Below are 19,602 nucleotides of genomic sequence, written 5' to 3'. Positions count from 1 at the left end.
AACTTCCTGGAGAAAGGACAGAATTCTAGGTATCTGGACTCTACTCCAAGAGTAGCCTCTGGATTTACACCAATACAGATATTTACGCCATATCTTATGGTAAATCTTTCTAGTCACAGGCTTACGAGCCTGAGTCATGGTCTCAATGAACTATTCTGAAAATCCACGCTTGGATAAAATTAAGCGTTCAATCTCCAAAGCAGTCAGCTTCAGAGAAACTAGATTTGGATAAAGGAAGGGCCCTTGAAGTAGAAGTTCTTTTCTCAACGGAAGTTTCCAAGGTGGAAGAGATGACATGTCCACCAGGTCTGCATACCAAATCCTGCAAGGCCACGCCGGTGCAAGGAGGATCACCGAAGCCCTCTCCTGCTTGATTCGAGCAATGACCCGAGGTAGAAGAGCAAACGAGGGAAAACAAAATTTATGCTTACCTGATAAATTTCTTTCTCTTGTGGTGTATCCAGTCCACGGGTTCATCCATTACTAGTGGGATATTCTCCTTCCCAACAGGAAGTTGCAAGAGGACACCCACAGCAGAGCTGTCTATATAGCTCCTCCCCTAACTGCCACCTCCAGTCATTCAACCAAAGACAAGTAAGAAAAAGGAGAAACTATAGGGTGCAGTGGTGGCTGTAGTTTAAAAAATAAAAACACCTGCCTTAAAGTGACAGGGCGGGCCGTGGACTGGATACACCACAAGAGAAAGAAATTTATCAGGTAAGCATACATTTTGTTTTCTCTTGCAAGGTGTATCCAGTCCACGGGTTCATCCATTACTTGTGGTATACCAATACCAAAGCTTTAGGACACGGTTGAAGGGAGGGACAAGGCAGGTACTTAAACGGAAGGCACCACTGCCTGTAAGACCTTTCTCCCAAAAATAGCCTCCGGGAAGCAAAAGTATCAAATTTGTAGAATAAAGCGAAGACCAAGTCGCCGCCTTACAAATCTGTTCAACAGAGGCCTCATGTTTAAAAGCCCATGTGGAAGCTACCGCTCTAGTAGAGTGAGCTGTAATTCTTTCAGGAGGCTGCTGGCCAGCAGTCTCATAGGCTAAACGGATTATGCTTCTTAGCCAAAAAGAAAGAGAAGTTGCCGAAGCCTTTTGGCCTCTCCTCTTTCCAGAGTAGACAACAAACAATGCAGATGCTTGACGAAAATCCTTAGTAGCTTGCAAATAAAATTTTAAGGCACGAACTACGTCAAGATTGTGTAACAGACGTTCCTTCTTTGAAGAAGGATTAGGACACAGTGACGGAACAACAATTTCCTGATTGATATTCCTATTAGATACTACCTTAGGAAAGAAACCAGGTTTGGTACGCAAAACTACCTTATCTGCATGGAAGATCAGATAAGGAGAATCACACTGCAAGGCAGATAACTCTGAAACTCTTCGAGCCGAAGAGATAGCTACTAAAAACAGAACTTTCCAAGATAAAAGCTTGATATCTATTGAATGCAAGGGTTCAAACGGAGCCCCTTGAAGAACTTTAAGAACTAAATTTAAACTCCATGGAGGAGCAACAGGTTTCAACACAGGCCTGATTCTAACCAAAGCCTGACAAAACGCCTGAACGTCTGGAACATCAGCCAGGCGCTTGTGCAAAAGAATAGACAGAGCAAAAATCTGTCCCTTTAAGGAAATAGTCGATAGTCCCATTTCCAATCCTTCTTGGAGAAAAGATAGTATCCTGGGAATCCCGACCTTACTCCACGAGTAACCCTTGGATTTACACCAATGAAGATATTTACACCATATCTTATGATAGATTTTCCTGGTGACAGGCTTTCGAGCCTGAATCAAGGTATCAATGACCGACTTGGAGAAACCACGTTTTGATAAAATCAAGCGTTCAATCTCCAAGCAGTCAGACGCAGAGAAACTAGATTTGGATGTTTGAATGGACCTTGGAGTAGAAGGTCCTGCCTCAGCGGCAGAGTCCATGGTGGGAAGGATGACATGTCCACCAGATCTGCATACCAAGTCCTGCGTGGCCACGCAGGTGCTATCAAAATCACCGAAGCTCTCTCCTGCTTGATCTTGGCAATCAGACGAGAGAGGAGAGGAAACGGTGGAAACACATAAGCCAGGTTGAAGGGCACTGCTAGAGCATCTATCAGCATTGCCTGGGGATCCCTTGACCTGGACCCGTAACGAGGAAGCTTGGCGTTCTGACGAGACGCCACCAGTTCTGGTTTGCCCCATTGTTGAATCAGCTGGGCAAATACCTCCGGATGGAGCTCCCACTCCCCCGGATGAAACGTCTGCCCACTTAGAAAATCCGCCTCCCAGTTCTCTACTCCTGGGATATGGATAGCAGATAGATGGCAAGAGTGAACCTCCGCCCATAGAATTATCTTGGAAACTTCGATCATTGCCAGGGGACTCCTTGTTCCCCCCTGATGGTTGATATAGGCTACAGTCGTGATATTGTCCGACTGAAATCTGATGAATCTGACCGCAGCTAGCTGAGGCCAAGCCTGAAGAGCATTGAATATCGCTCTGAGTTCCAGAATGTTTATCGGAAGGAGGGCTTCCTCCTGAGTCCACAAACCCTAAGCCTTCAGGGAGTTCCAGACTGCACCACAGCCCAGAAGGCTGGCATCTGTCGTCACTATAGTCCACTCTGGCCTGCGGAAACTCATTCCCCTGGACAGGTGGACCCAAGATAACCACCAGAGAAGAGAATCCCTGGTCTTTTGATCCAGATTTAACAGAGGAGACAAATCTGTGTAGTCCCCATTCCACTGATTGAGCATGCAAAAATGCAGTGGTCTGAGATGTAGGCAAGCAAACGGAACTATGTCCATTGCCGCTACCATTAAGCCGATCATTTCCATACACTGAGCCACTGACGGCCGAAGTTAGAAAGCTTTGATATCCTGACCTCCGTCAGAAAAATCTTCATTTCTACTGAATCTATCAGAGTTCCTAGGAAGGAAACTCTTGTGAAGGGAGAAAGAGAACTCTTTTCTCTGTTCACTTTCCACCCGTGAGACCTCAGAAAGGCCAGAACAATGTCCGTATGGGACTTGGCGATTTGAAAAGTCGACGCCTGAATCAGAATGTCGTCTAGGTAAGGAGCCACCGCTATGCCCCGCGGCCTTAGGACCGCCAGAAGGGACCCTAGAACCTTCGTAAAGACTCTGGGCGCCGTGGCTAACCCGAAGGGAAGAGCCACAAACTGGTAATGCCTGTCTAGGAAGGCGAACCTTAGGAACTGATGATGCTCTCTGTGAATCGGAATGTGGAGACAAGCATCCTTTAAGTCCACGGTAGTCATATATTGACCCTCCTAGATCATAGGGAGGATGGTTTGGATCGTCTCCATTTTGAAGGATGGGACCCTGAGAAATTTGTTTAGGATCTTGAGATCCAAAATGGGTCTGAAAGTTCCCTCTTTTTTGGGAACTATAAACAGGTTTGAATAGAAACCCTGTCCCTGTTCCTCTCTTGGAACTGGGTGGATTACTCCCATAACCAGTAGGTCTTGAACACAACTTAAGAATGCCTCTCTCTTTATCTGGTTTGCAGATAATTGTGAGAGATGAAATCTCCCCTTTGGAGATGATCCTTTGAATTCCAGAAGATAACCCTGGGAAATAATCTCTAGTGCCTAGGGATCCTGGACGTCTCTTGCCCAAGCCTGGGCGAAGAGAGAAAGTCTGCCCCCTACTAGATCCGGTCCCGGATCGGGGGCTACTCCTTCATGCTGTCTTAGAGGCAGCAGCAGGCTTCTTGGCCTGCTTCCCTTTGTTCCAAGTCTGGTTAGGTCTCCAGACTGGTTTGGACTGGGTGAAATTTCCCTCTTGTTTTGCATTAGAGGAAGCCGAAGCTGCGCCACCCTTGAAGTTTCGAAAGGAACGAAAATTATTCTGTTTGGTCCTTAATTTATTGGACCTATCCTGAGGAAGGGCGTGACCTTTTCCTCCGGTAATGTCAGAGATGATCTCCTTCAGGCCGGGCCCGAATAGGGTCTGTCCTTTGAAGGGGATGTTAAGAAGCTTAGACTTTGAAGTAACGTCTACTGACCAGGACTTAAGCCATAGCGCCCTACGCGCCAGAATGGCAAAACCTGAATTCTTAGCCGTTAGCTTGGTTAAATGAAAAACAGCGTCAGAAATAAAGGAATTAGCTAACTTAAGAGCTTTAATCCTGTCTAAGATATCATCTAACGGGGTCTCCACCTGTAGAGCCTCCTCAAGAGACTCAAACCAAAAAGCCGCTGCAGCAGTAACTGGAGCAATGCATGCAAGAGGCTGGAGAATAAAACCTTGATGTATAAAAATTTTCTTAAGGAGACCCTCCAATTTTTTATCCATAGGATCTAGGAAAGCACAACTGTCCTCAACGGGGATAGTTGAACGCTTAGCTAGTGTAGAGACTGCTCCCTCCACCTTAGGGACCGTCTGCCACTAGTCCCGTATGGCGGCATCTATGGGAAACATCTTTTTATACGTAGGAGGGGGAGAGAACGGCACACCTGGTCTATCCCATTCCTTAGTAATCATTTCCGAAAACCTCTTAGGGACTGGAAAAACATCAGTGTAAAAAGGCACTGCAAAGTATTTGTCCATCTTACACAATTTCTCTGGAACCACAATGGGGTCACAGTCATCCAGAGTCGCTAAAACCTCCTTAAGCAATAAGCGGAGGTGTTCAAGCTTAAATTTAAACGCTGTCATTTCAGAATCAGACTGAAGCAACGCCTTCCCTGAATCTGAAATGTCACCCACAGATAGAAGCTCTCCTGCCTCAGCTTCTGACTATTGTGAGGGTATATCGGACACAGGTATTAAAGCGTCAGAAAGCTCTGCATTAGTTCTAGCCCCAGAGCTGTCTCGCTTTCCCTGTAAACCTGGCAGTTTGAACAATACCTCTGAGAGGGTTGCATTCATAACTGCCGCCATGTCCTGTAAGGTAAAAGAATTAGACGCGCTAGATGTACTTGGCGTCACTTGAGCGGGAGATATAGGTTCTGACACATGGGGAGAGCTAGATGGCATAATCTCCCTTTTTTTTAGTCAGAGAATCCTCTGGAGATAAATCTTTAAGCGCCATAATATGGTCTTTATAGTTTATAGAAATTTCAGTACATTTGGTACACATTCTAAGAGGGGGTTCCACAATGGCTTCCAAATATATTGAACAAGGAGTTTCCTCTATGTCAGACATGTTTAACAGACTAGTAATGAGACAAGCAAGCTTGGAAAACACTTTAATAAAGGTGAAACAGCAATTAAACAAAAACTAGCACTTAAACTGCAAAACAGTGTAAAAATATAGTAAAGTCTTCGAAATTTTTACAGTGTGTGTAGGGGACTAAAGCAACATTGCACCCACTTGCAAATGGATGATTAACCCCTTAGCCCCCAAACCGGATTCAAAAACGTCAACCACTGGTAAAAAAAACAGTTGAGCAACTGCCACAGCTCTGCTGAGGCTCCTACCTGCCCTCAAATACAATTTGGTGAAGGAATAAACCCATTATAATGGTCCTCAGATGCCAAAGGACTCCTCTAGGGAAGCTGGATGTCTCAGTCTGAATTAAAACTGCGCAGCAATAGCGCTAAAATAGGCCCCTCCCACCATGTACTGGATGTCAGAGGGGTCTTAAGAAAATACTCCTAGGAGTATCTGACTAGCCATGTGGAAAACTAGGCCCCAAATAAAGATTTATCTTCCTCAGAGAAAAAACGTTCTATTTATGAAAAACGTTTTGACACTGAATAATATTAACATGAGTATTACCCTGTTTTGTAAGATCCCAGTCGCTGTTAAATCACTGCATCAGGCTTACCTCAAATACACAAGGCTCTGTCAGCATCTCTCTAGAAATAAAAATACTGAACATACCTCAAAGCAGGTAATCTGCAGACCGTTCCCCCAACTGAAGCTTTCTTCCATACTCTTCAGTTATGTGTGAGAACAGCAATGGACCTTAGTTACAAACCGCTAAGATCATCAACCTCCAGGCAGAATTCTTCATCTAATTTCTGCCTGAGAGTAAAAACAGTACAACGCCGGTACCGTTTAAAAAGAACAAACTTTTGATTGAAGATAACACTACACTAAGTCACCACTTATCTCTTGATACTTCCCTTGTCGAGAGTTGCAAGAGAATGACTGGAGGTGTCAGTTAGGGGAGGAGCTATATAGACAGCTCTGCTGTGGGTGTCCTCTTGCAACTTCCTGTTGGGAAGGAGAATATCCCACAAGTAATGGATGAACCCGTGGACTGGATACACCTTACAAGAGAAATAGGTATGTGAGACTGAAATTCCAAGGTACCGCCAGAGCGTCTATCAGTACAGCCTGAGGGTCCCTTGACCTCGACCCGTACCTCGGGAGCTTGGCTTTCTGCCCACTGAATTATCTTGGCTACCTCTGTCATGCCCAAGGAACTCCAAGTTCCTCCACTGAAGTTATGTTGTCCAACTGGAACTTGATGAACTGGGCCGAGACTAACTGAGGCCAGGCCAGGCCAGAAGAGCATTGAAGATTGCTCTCAGCTCCAAAATATTTATGGGTAGAACAGACTCCGACCGAGCCCATGTCCCCTGAGCCTTTAGAGAGCCCCAGACTGCTCCCCATCCCAGAAGGCTGGCGTCCGTTGTCACAATCACCCAGGTGGGTCTGCAGAAGCAAGTTCCCTGGGATAGATGATCCTGAGACAACCACCAAAGAAGATAATCCCTTGTCTCCTGTTTCAGATGTAATCTTGGAGACAGGTCTGCATAATCTTCGTTCCACTGCCTAAGCATGCATAACTGCAGAGGTCTGAGGTAGAAACGTGCAAACGGGATGATGTTCATAGCCGCTACCATCAGACCGATTACCTCCATACATTGAGCCACTGACGGCTGAGGAGAGGACTGAAGCGCTAGACAAGAATCGAAAATCTTTAATTTCATGACTTCTGTCAGAAATATCTTCATTGATAAGGAATCTATTATCGTTCCCAAGAAAACTACCCTTGTAGTTGGAACCAAGGAACTCTTTTCCAAATTCACCTTCCATCCGTGAGATTGCAGGAAGGATAACAACATTTCCGTGTGGGATTTTGCCTGTTGAAAGGATGGCACCTGAACCAGAACACACATATTTTATATACATTCTATATCAGTTATATGAATATATATACCTACACCAGTATGTATATGCTTATATACATATATATTTATGTGTTAGTATGTGTATATGCACATATTAAAAACAAACCAAATGTTATTTTCCAAATAGCCAACGTTATAAACTCTGTATTACAAATATTGGGATTACCTAATCCAGCAAACAAACTCTTCCATCCAAGTTAGATGGAACCTGGTTTCAAAGGCCACATATATATTTGTACACTTGTGTTGCTTGTCAAAGTAAAAGTGCTTTACCAGGCTTCGTTGATTCTGATCGCTTTCCACTTCGGTCCCGAAGTATGCTCTATTCAAGCGGTAGCCGACTGCAACCCAGCGTCTCACCTCTGTGCAAAGCCGACAGCCTCTCCGTCTACCGTTTGCAGATGGGTGCGTCATGCTGTCGTGATGACGTCACAGGTCTCTCAGGGCTCAACTACGGATCCCCCGGAGTGGGGTATAACACCAGCAAATGCAATATTCGTTGCACAATGTTATTTATATGAAACACATGAACTAACGACCTCTAGCTGTGAAAAACTGTCAAATGCGTTCAGATAATAGGCGGCCTTCAAGGACTTAGAAGTTAGCATACGAGCCTACCTAGGTTTAGCTTTCAATTATGAATACCAAGAGAAAAAACATAATTTATGCTTACCTGATACATTTATTTCTCTTGTGGTGTATCCAGTTCACGGATCATCCATTACTTGTGGGATATTCTCATTCCCAACAGGAAGTTGCAAGAGGACACCCACAGCAGAGCTGTCTATATAGCTCCTCCCCTAACTGCCATATCCAGTCATTCGACCCGAAAACAAACAGAGAAAGGAGAAACCACAGGGTGCAGTGGTGACTGTAGTTTAAAATTAAAAAATACCTGCCTTAAAATGACAGGGCGGGCCGTGGACTGGATACACCACAAGAGAAATAAATTTATCAGGTAAGCATAAATTATGTTTTCTCTTGTAAGGTGTATCCAGTCCACGGATCATCCATTACTTGTGGGATACCAATAACAAAGCTAAAGTACACGGATGAAGGGAGGGACAAGGCAGGTACTTAAACGGAAGGTACCACTGCCTGTAAAACCTTTCTCCCAAAAATAGCCTCCGAAGAAGCAAAAGTATCAAATTTGTAGAATTTTGAAAAAGTATGAAGCGAAGACCAAGTCGCCGCCTTGCAGATCTGTTCAACAGAAGCCTCATTTTTAAAGGCCCATGTGGAAGCCACAGCTCTAGTAGAATGAGCTGTAATCCTTTCTGGAGGCTGCTGGCCAGCAGTCTCATAAGCTAAGCGGATTATGCTTTTTAGCCAAAAAGAAAGAGGTTGCCGAAGCCTTTTGACCTCTCCTCTGTCCAGAGTAGACAACAAACAAAGCAGATGTTTGACGAAAATCTTTAGTAGCTTGTAAGTAAAACTTTAAAGCTCGAACCACGTCCAGATTGTGTAATAGACGTTCCTTCTTTGAAGAAGGATTAGGACACAAAGACGGAACAACAATCTCTTGATTGATATTCTTATTAGATACCACCTTAGGTAAAAACCCAGGTTTGGTACGCAGAACTACCTTATCTGCATGGAAGATCAGATAAGGAGAATCACATTGTAAGGCAGATAACTCGGAAACTCTACGAGCCGAGGAAATAGCTACCAAAAAAAGAACTTTCCAAGATAAAAGTTTGATATCTATGGAATGAAGAGGTTCAAATGGAACCCCCTGAAGAACTTTAAGAACCAAATTTAAACTCCATGGTGGAGCAACAGGTTTAAACACAGGCTTGATTCTAACTAAAGCCTGACAAAATGCCTGAACGTCTGGGACATCCGCCAGACGCTTGTGCAAAAGAATAGATAGCGCAGAAATCTGTCCCTTTAAGGAACTAGCTGACAATCCTTTCTCCAATCCTTCTTGGAGAAAAGATAATATCCTGGGAATCCTAAATTACTCCATGAGTAGCCCTTGGATTCACACCAATAAAGATATTTCCGCCATATCTTATGATAGATTTTCCTGGTGACAGGCTTTCGTGCCTGAATTAAGGTATCAATGACTGACTCGGAGAAACCACGATTTGATAAAATCAAGCGTTCAATCTCCAGGCAGTCAGCCTCAGAGAAATTAGAATTGGATGGTTGAAAGGACCTTGAAGTAGAAGGTCCTGTCTCAGCACCAGTTCTCTACACCTGGGATATGGATAGCTGATAGGTGGCAAGAGTGAATCTCTGCCCAGCGAATTATCTTTGAGACTTCTAACATCGCTAGAGAACTCCTTGTTCCCCCTTGATGGTTGATGTAAGCCACAGTCATGATGTTGTCCAACTGAAATCTGATGAACCTCATTGTCGCTAAATGAGGCCAAGCCTGAAGAGCATTGAATATCGCTCTTAGTTCCAGAATGTTTATTGGAAGGAGTGACTCCTCCTGAGTCCATGATCCCTGAGCCTTCAGGGAGTTCCAGACTGCACCCCAACCTAGAAGGCTGGCATCTGTCGTCACAATTGTCCAATCTGGCCTGCGAAAGGTCATACCTTTGGACAGATGGACCCGAGATAGCCGTGGAATTACAAAAGGTATCAGTCAGCACCTGAACTACTTGCACGCCACATAGGGGTACCACCAAACCCTACCAAATGTAGTGAAAGTCCAGAAACTATGGCAGCAATAAGTAGTTAATAAATGGTCTTTATTGGAGCACAAAAAACAAGATGCTTGACAAAGGGAGGAAGCTCCCGAAACGTCGCTATCTTGTTTGTTGTGCTCCAATAAAGACCATTTATTAACTACTTATTTCTGCCATACTTTCTGGACCCGAGATAGCCACCAGAGAAGAGTATCCCTGGTCTCTTGATCCAGATTTAGTAGAGGGGACAAATATGTGTAATCCCCATTCCACTGACTGAGCATGCAGAGTTGCAACGGTCTGAGATGTAGGCGTGCAAACGGCACTATGTCCATTGCCGCTACCATTAAGCCGATTACTTCCATGCACTGAGCCACCGAAGGGCGAGGAATGGAATAAAGAACAAGGCAGGAATTAAGAAATTTTGATAACCTGGACTCCGTCAGGTAAATTTTCATTTCTACAGAATCTATCAGAGTCCCTAGGACGGAAACTCTTGTAAGGGGGGATAGAGAACTCTTTTCCTCATTCACCTTCCACCCATGCAACCTCAGAAATGCCAACACTATGTCCGTATGAGACTTGGCAATTTGGAAGTTTGATGCCTGAAATAGGATGTCGTCTAAATAAGGGGCCACTGCTATGCCCCGCGGCCTTAGGACCGCCAGAAGCGACCCCAGAACCTTCGTAAAAATTCTTGGGGCTGTAGCTAGCCCAAAGGGAAGAGCTACAAACTGGTAATGCCTGTCTAGGAAGGCAAACCTGAGAAACCGATGATGATCTTTGTGTATCGGAATGTGAAGATAAGCATCCTTTAAATCCACTGTAGTCATGTATTGACCCTCCTGGATTATAGGTAGGATGGTACGAATAGTCTCCATCTTGAATGATGGAACTCTGAGGAATTTGTTTAAGATCTTTAGATCCAAAATTGGTCTGAAGGTTCCCTCTTTTTTGGGAACTACAAACAGATTTGAGTAAAATCCCTGTCCCTGTTCCTCCTTTGGAACTGGATGGATCACTCCCATAACTAGGAGGTCTTGTACACAGTGTAAGGATGCCTCTCTCTTTATCTGGTTTGCAGATAATTGTGAAAGGTGAAATCTCCCTTTTGGGGGGAAAGCCTTGAAGTCCAGAAGATATCCCTGAGATATAATTTCCAACGCCCAGGGATCCTGAACATCTCTTGCCCACGCCTGGGCGAAGAGCGAAAGTCTGCCCCCTACTAGATCCGTTACCGGATAGGGGGCCGTTCCTTCATGCTGTCTTAGAGGCAGCAGCAGGCTTTTTGGCCTGCTTACCCTTGTTCCAGGTCTGGTTAGGTCTCCAGACCGTCTTGGACTGAGCAAAAGTTCCCTCTTGTTTTGCATTAGAGGAAGTTGATGCTGCACTTGCCTTGAAGTTTCGAAAGGCACGAAAATTAGACTGTTTGGCCCTTGATTTGGACCTATCCTGAGGAAGGGCATGACCTTTTCCTCCAGTGATATCAGCAATAATCTCCTTCAAACCAGGCCCAAATAGGGTCTGCCCCTTGAAGGGAATGTTAAGCAGCTTAGACTTTGAAGTAACGTCAGCTGACCATGATTTAAGCCATAGCGCTCTGCGCGCCTGGATAGCAAAACCAGAATTCTTAGCCGTTAGTTTAGTCAAATGAACAATGGCATCAGAAACAAAAGAATTGGCTAGCTTAAGTGCTCTAAGCTTGTCAAGTATGTCATCCAATGGAGTCGCTATCTGTAGAGCCTCTTCCAGAGACTCAAACCAGAATGCTGCAGCAGCAGTGACAGAAGCAATGCATGCAAGGGGCTGTAGGATAAAACCTTGTTGAATAAACATTTTCTAAAGGTAACCCTCTAACTTTTTATCCATTGGATCTAAGAAAGCACAACTGTCCTCGACAGTGATAGTAGTACGCTTTGCTAGAGTAGAAACTGCTCCCTCCACCTTAGGAACTGTCTGCCATAAGTCCCGTGTGGTGGCGTCTATTGGAAACATTTTTCTAAAAATAGGAGGGGGAGAGAACGGCACACCCGGTCTATCCCATTCCTTAGTAATAATTTCTGCAAACCTTTTAGGTATTAGAAAAACATCAGTACACACCGGCACTGCATAGTATTTATCCAGTCTACGCAATTTCTCTGGCACTGCAATTGTATCACAGTCATTCAGAGCAGCTAAAACCTCCCTGAGTAACACGTGGAGGTGTTCAAGCTTAAATTTAAATGTAGAAATATCAGAATCAGGTTGCATCATCTTCCCTGAGTCAGAAATATCACCCACAGAAAGAAGCTCTCCTTCAGCTTCTGCATATTGTGAGGCATTATCAGACATAGCTCTTAAAGCGTCAGTATGCTCTGTATTTCGTCTAACTCCAGAGCTATCTCGCTTTCCTCTAAATTCAGGTAGTCTGGCTAATACCGCTGACAGTGTATTATCCATGACTGCCGCCATGTCTTGTAAAGTAAACGCTATGGGCGCCATTTGAGCGTGAGTCCCTTGAGCGGGAGTCAAAGGATCTGACACGTGGGGAGAGTTAGTCGGCATAACTTCCCCCTCGTCAGATTCCTCTGGTGATAAATTTTTTAAAGACAGAATATGATCTTTATTGCTTAAAGTGAAATCAGTACATTTGGTACACATTCTAAGAGGGGGCTCCACAATGGCTTTTAAACATAATGAACAAGGAGTTTCCTCTATGTCAGACATGTTTATACAGACTAGCAATGAGACTAGCAAGCTTGGAAAACACTTTAAATCAAGTTAACAAGTAAATATAATAAACGGTACTGTGCCTTTAAGAGAAACAAATTTTGTCAGAATTTGAAAAACAGTGAAAAAAGGCAGTAAATCAAACGAAATTTTTACAGTGTGTATAATAGGCTAACAGAGCATTGCACCCACTTGCAAATTGATGATTAACCCCTTAGTTCAAAAACCGGATCAAAAAAACGATCTAGACGTTTTTTAACAGTCACACCAAACTGCCACAGCCTTGCTGTGGGCCTACCTTCCCAACAAAACGATTTTGGAAAGCCCAAGAGCCCTTTAGAGATGTCCTATAGCATTCAGAAGACCCTTGGAGAAAGCTGGATGTCTCAGTCTGTAAAAGTTACTGCGCAAAAAAAGCGCTAAATTAGGCCCCTCCCACTCATTGTAACACAGTGGAAAGCCTCAGGAAACTGTTTCTAGGCAAATTTAAGCCAGCCATGTGGAAAAAACTAGGCCCCAATAAAGTTTTATCACCAAAGTATATATAAAAATGTTTAAACATGCCAGCAAACGTTTTATATTGCAAATATAAAAGAGTATTACCTCAGAAAATAAGCATGATACCAGTCGCTATTAAATCACTGTATTCAGGCTTACCTTACATAAATTTGGCATCAGCAGCATTTTCTAGCATTCACATCTTCTAGAAAAATCTTAACTGCACATACCTCATAGCAGGATAACCTGCACGCCATTCCCCCGCTGAAGTTATCTCTCTCTTCAGTCATGTGTGAGAACAGCAATGGATCTTAGTTACAACCTGCTAAGATCATAAAAATCACAGGCAGATTCTTCTATTTTTCTGCCTGGAACAAAATAGTACAACTCCGGTACCATTTAAAAATAATAAACTTTTGATTGAAGTAAAATAACAGCTACATTTCACCACTTCTCTCTTACTACCTCCATGTTTGTTGAGAGTTGCAAGAGAATGACTGGATATGGCAGTTAGGGGAGGAGCTATATAGACAGCTCTGCTGTGGGTGTCCTCTTGCAACTTCCTGTTGGGAATGAGAATATCCCACAAGTAATGGATGATCTGTGGACTGGATACACCTTACAAGAGAAAAGCACATTTGATGATAAAAGCAAATTATAAAGTTGTTTAAAATGTCATGCCCTATCTGAATCGTGAAATTTTTATTTGGACTTTACTATCCCTTTAAGGTGCACATTAGATAATGTAAAAAACATAAACAGCACATGCATACCCCATATCTCAATACCCCAATATAAAACACATGCATATAAAAATAGAGTTGATTTTAAGATACTATTTGCTGAAACATTTGTACAGGCTGCAGAATTTATTTATTTTTTGTGCGCCCCTGCTTCCTGCTAACCTCTCTCCTCATCAAAGTTTCCCTTTCCAAAAAACTCTATAACTCTCTATGGAAGACATCTCACAACAGCCTCCTTTTTTAGAGAATGGTTAGCACAGCTATTGGCTAAGAGGTGGAAACGTCACCTCATTGAAAAAAGTTATGTTGTGGGCAGTCGGAGCCACTTAGTTTAGCAAGGAGGCGCAGCAAACAAAATGTAGTTTTAACCTTTTTTTAAAATGTATAACTGAAGGTCCCATTTTTTACTAGTGCTGGTAAATCCTAGTGTTTTTGAAACAGACTTTCTTAAGACGTCTGCGAGTTCCTTCCTTTTAGTGTCTCCATTTTGCCTTACGTATTACCCTATTAGAGAAGCCCCGGCAGAGGTCAGCGTCACTTTTTTTATTCTAAATGTACACGCTTCTAAGGTGGCTGTCTATCCAGAGGGCACCTCCAAATAATGTCTATTTGAGGGCAATAATAAATACCTCCATTTTGCTAAGAGGCGTTTCCAGGGCAAACTTGCAAAATCTTGTTTTTCCCAAGTTAAATGTTCATATAACATATTGTCCGTGTGTCAAAATTGGAAAAAAAGATGCCCTTTCCATGATAATCCAGTTATACCACAAACTATCCTCTCTCCTTGTAACTTTGGAGGTATACAGAACACTTTGGAACCCCAAGATACTTAAATATCAATTGCAGCTACTTGACTAACCTATTTTGCAACACACAGAAAGCAGACATTATTTTCAAGAAAAAGCTTTCCTCCTTAAGGATGTGCATGATTCCCTTATTGCATGTCATCTGGCATTTATAAGATCTGGGAGTTGGCCAAAGAGTGTTTTAGTTTGCCTTAACTGATGTAACTTAATTTGTCCAGTCATGTAGAATGTGTTACAGCTCTTCCACTTTTCCAGTACCTAACCATCCTTGGGAATCATTCTCTTGTGCTTTTATTGTTGATATGCATATATCTCATGGACATAATCTATTTTTGTAACAGTAGGTTGATTGTCTAAAATGTCATATTTTGTTCCTGTCGTGCATTTAGCTTTTGCTGCAGAGACTGACTCATTCGTATGTAGAGTGATTTATGACTGTACAGGTAGCCTTCAGTTTACGCCGGGTTTAGGTTCCAGAAGGAATGGTTGTAAATAGAAACCGTTGTAAATTGAAACCCAGTTTATAATGTAAGTCAATGGGAAGTGAGGGAGATCGGTTCCAGGCCCCTCTCAAAATTGTTATAAGTAACACCTAATACATAATAATTTTTAAGACTTTAAATGCTAAACAGCATTATAAATCTAATAAAATATTCACACAACACAGAATATATAATTAAACTAAGTTAAATGAACAAAAACATTTGCTAAACAGCATTATAAACCTAATAAAATAATCACACAACACAGACTTCACTTGCATTTTACTGCAAACAGTTCCTTCTATGCATTCCAATCTGGACTGATTTATAGACAGGAAGATCTTGTTCCATTGAAATCTGCTCGATATCTCAAGTCTGGTTAAACTGATTAATTTCGGCTTGCTTGGCTTTGCTGCAACACAAGCGGACAGCTCTACCTACTGGCTATTTTAATAAATGCACTGCTTCTCAATGCTTTTCAATAGCAGTCACATGACTGGAAAAAAAGGTTGTTATTCTGAAATGGTGTAAATTGAACCGTTGTAAAACGAGGGCCACGTGTATTGGGTTCCTACAACTTTTGTTTCTGATCAAGTAACACAATTCAGATGTTATTTTTTATTTTTTTTTAGAGATTGTCTTATTATCTTGAGCCTACGACCAACAAATTAATGATCAATCACAACAAATGAATGAATGTCCTCAACAACATCTACAGCATTATTCCTAATAGATGCTGGCTATAACTTACCACAAGCAGAATTTGCCTATAATCATAAACCTGGTTCTACAGGACTTGAATTCTTCCTTTCACACTACATTGACATGAAGTAGTGCCTGAGGTTTCTTAACAACTTACACATATTGTTGATCAATATAAGCTGGTTTAGGTTGCCATCCTTTCTTCTCAGTATCATTATTAGTAGTCTATTGATAAGCTCCTGCTCCTAAATTTAAAGTGGGAAATAAAACAAGTCTTTCTTTCAAGAATTTACATCCAAAATGTAATGCTTCACTCATATGTATCTTTAAAATAGAAAGCATAAGGTCTGGAAGAGAGACACTAAGAACTCTCAATGCAGATTCATGCTTAAAGGGATATTAAACAGTATGAGATTGTAATATAAAATGTTTAATGGTGTGTAGTTAAAAACCTTGCAATATACTTTCATTATTTATTTTGTTTAGTTTTCCTGTAATTTAACTCTGAAAATTGTTGGCTTTTGAAATTCCACTGAGTTTCCATCCATGTTTGTACTTAAGTTGCCCCTTATCTGTTTACCCTGCTGAAGGGACAAATATAAAATAGGGGAAAAAAAGAGACTGTCTAAACAAGGCTGTGTGGGACATATGATAAACAAAAAGGGATTTCATAAAGCTTTGTTTGCGCAGAGATAAATAGAAAACTAGTTTAGACAAGGTGGTGCCCATTACTTTATATTTTTCTATATCATGCAGCTGTAACAGTAAAAAAGTTATTTTAAATGAATATTGTTTCTAGTCACTTTGAATTGGCTGCCAAGCTCTGCCCACTGATGACATCACGATCTGGGTTGCATCTATGCACTCTGCTGAATAGCATTGACAGTTTGTTGAATCAAATCAGTGAGTCTTTTGTAACTAGTGAAGCATTTAAAGGGATACTGAACCCAATTTTTTTCTTTCATGATTAAGATAGAGCATGCAATTTTAAGCAACTTTCTAATTTACTTCTATTATCACATTTTCTTCATTCTCTTGGTATGTTTATTTGAAAAGCAAGAATGTAAGTTTAGATGCCGGCCCATTTTTGGTGAACAACCTGGGTTGTCCTTGCTGATTGGACAGCACCAATAAACAAATGCTGTCCATGGTTCTGAACCAAAAATTAGCTGGCTCCTTCGCTTAGATGCCTTCTTCTTCAAACAAAGATAGCAAGAGGTCAAAGAAAATTTGATAATAGAAGTAAATTAGAAAGTTGTTTAAAATGGCATGCTCTATCTGAATCATGAAAGAAATAAAATGGGTTCAGTGTCCCTTTAAATACTTCACTACTTACAAAAGACTCACTGATTTGATTCAACAAACTGTCAATGCTATTCAGCAGAGTGCATAGATGCAACCCAGATCGTGATGTCATCAGTGGGCAGAGCTTGGCAGCCAATTCAAAGTGACTAGAAACAATATTCATTTAAAATAACTTTTTTATTTGTAGCTTAATCTAAAGTAAGACTTTAAGATGACTAAATTGTAGACTGTCCCTTTAAACAACTAATATAATTGTAAAAATACATCTACATATTATTCTAAGGCTAATCTTAGCTTTGAATACATCATTATGTTTAGCAAGTATTTACTGTTTTACATCCTTTTAAATTGTGGTTCTTCACAACATGTTACAGTTACAAATCAACCTTAAAGGGACAGTCAAGTCAAAATTCAACTTTCATAATTCAGTTAGGGCATGCAATTTTAAACAACTTTCCAATTTACTTTTATCATCACCTTTGCTTTGTTCTCTTGGTATTCTTTGCTGAAAGCCAAACCTAGGTAGCCTCAAATCGATTTCTAAGTCATTGAAGGCTGCCTCTTATCTCAGTGCAGTGACTTTTTTTTACAGTCAGACAATGCTAGTTCATGTGTGTCATATAGATAACATTGTGCTCACTCTTGTGGAGTATTTATGAGTCAGCACTGATTGGCTAAAATGCAAGTCTGTCAAAAGAGCTGAGATAAGGGGGCAGTTTGCAGAGGCTTAGATACAAGGTAATTACAGAGGTAAAAAGTGAATTAAAGGACCACTCAATGCAGTAGGATTGCATAATTAACAAGTGCATACTAAAAAGACAATGATTTAACACCTATTCTGAATTTCAAATAAGTAGCAGATTTTTTTTGACAAATGTATTTTTTCTCTTATTTTTCAGCCCCCTGTATCATGTGACAGACATCAGTCAATCACAGACTAGTATACGTATACCCTGTGAGTTTGTGCACATGCTCAGTAGGATCTTGTTCCCCAGAAAGTGTTAATATTAGGGCTGCAACAACTAATCGTTAAAGTCGATAATAATCGATAATGCAAATAGTTGTCAACGATTTCCATTATCGATTAGTTGGTCTATCGATTAGTTGGGCTGCTTGCCGCAGCCACACTAGAGAAGGCGTGTCTATTTCTGAGCGGGGAAGAGAAGATCAGAGAAGACGTGTCGGAAGAGAGGGAAGTGAAAAGTGTAGTGTGACAGTGCGATAGACTTCTGACTTCATCTGCTGCAAGGTGGGTAATAAGTACTAGCGCAGACATCGGCAATTGCATACTGATGAGGGGGGCGATGGAGGAGGGAGATATTAATCGGCTGGCTGCTACTTGACTTAAAGTAGTTGTTTATAACAGGCAGCTGTTTGAATGAATAATGTGTTCTTTTTGCCTGTATTTATGCTCGCACTTTTTCTTTGCTTTTTTGAGTAACAGTAATTGTAGAGCGAGACCAGAGCTTATGTCTTATCTGCCCTTGGCTCCCAGCAAGTTACTTGATCCGCACCCTCACCTTAGCCCCTCCCCTTCCATGCGACCCGGTGCACCCGATCTCCTCACACCCTATGAGATCTAATCTTAACAGACAACCACAGCTCTATAATATTAAAATAATAAAAGATCACTGCTGTCACTGTGACTGCTTCTGTTAGGAAGGATTAGGATAGGGGGTGAGGAGATCGCGGGCACCGGTCGCATGGAAGGGGAGGGGCTAAGGTGAGGGTTCGGATCAAGTTAGTAACTTGCTGGGAGCCAAGGGGATTAAGACATAAGCTCTGGTGGTCTCACTATTTGTTTTTACTTCCTGTGACTGCTTCTGTAACTGTTAGGAAGGATAGCACAGGGGTGTGAGGAGATCTCGGGCACCGGGTCATGGAAGGGGAGGGGCTAAGGTGAGGGTCCAACCCTGGATCAAGTAAAACTTGCTAAAATAATACATAACCTCTGGTGGTCTTACTGTTTGATTTTACAACACTCCTTCCTGTGACTGCTAGCTTCTGTAACTGTTAGGAAGGATAGCACAGGGGTGAGAGGAGATCGCGGGCACCGGGTCACATGGAAGGGGAGGGGCTAAGGTGAGGGTCCGGATCAAGTAACTTGCTGGGAGCCAAGGGGAGATAAGACATAAGCTCTGGTCTCACTGTAGTGTGTTTTATCTAACTAACTAACTAACTAACTAACTAACTAACTCAAAGCCAACTTAGCCAAGAGAAGCGCAAGCATACAAAAACACTGAGACCAGAGCTTATGTCTTAAGCCCCTTGGCTCCGTCTCCCAGCAAGTTACTTGATCTGGACCCTCACCTTAGCCCATCCCCTTCCATGTGACCCGGTGCCTGCGATCTCCTCAGTCCTCACACCCCTGTGTTATCCTTCCTAACAGTTACAGAAGGAGTCACAGGAAGAGTTGTAAAATCAAACAGTGAGACCACCAGAGGTTATGTATTATTATCTTAGCAAGTTACTTGAGCCAGAGTCGGACCCTCAACTTAGCCCCTCCCCTTCAATGACCCGGTGCCCACAATCTCCTCACACTCCTGTGCTATCCTTCCTAACAGTTACAGAAGCAGTCGCAGCCCTACAGTCAGAGCAC

The sequence above is a fragment of the Bombina bombina genome, chromosome 1 (assembly GCF_027579735.1).
Source record: "Bombina bombina isolate aBomBom1 chromosome 1, aBomBom1.pri, whole genome shotgun sequence".
Classification (NCBI taxonomy): Eukaryota; Metazoa; Chordata; class Amphibia; order Anura; family Bombinatoridae; genus Bombina; species Bombina bombina.
Note: the sequence above shows the minus strand (reverse complement) of the source record.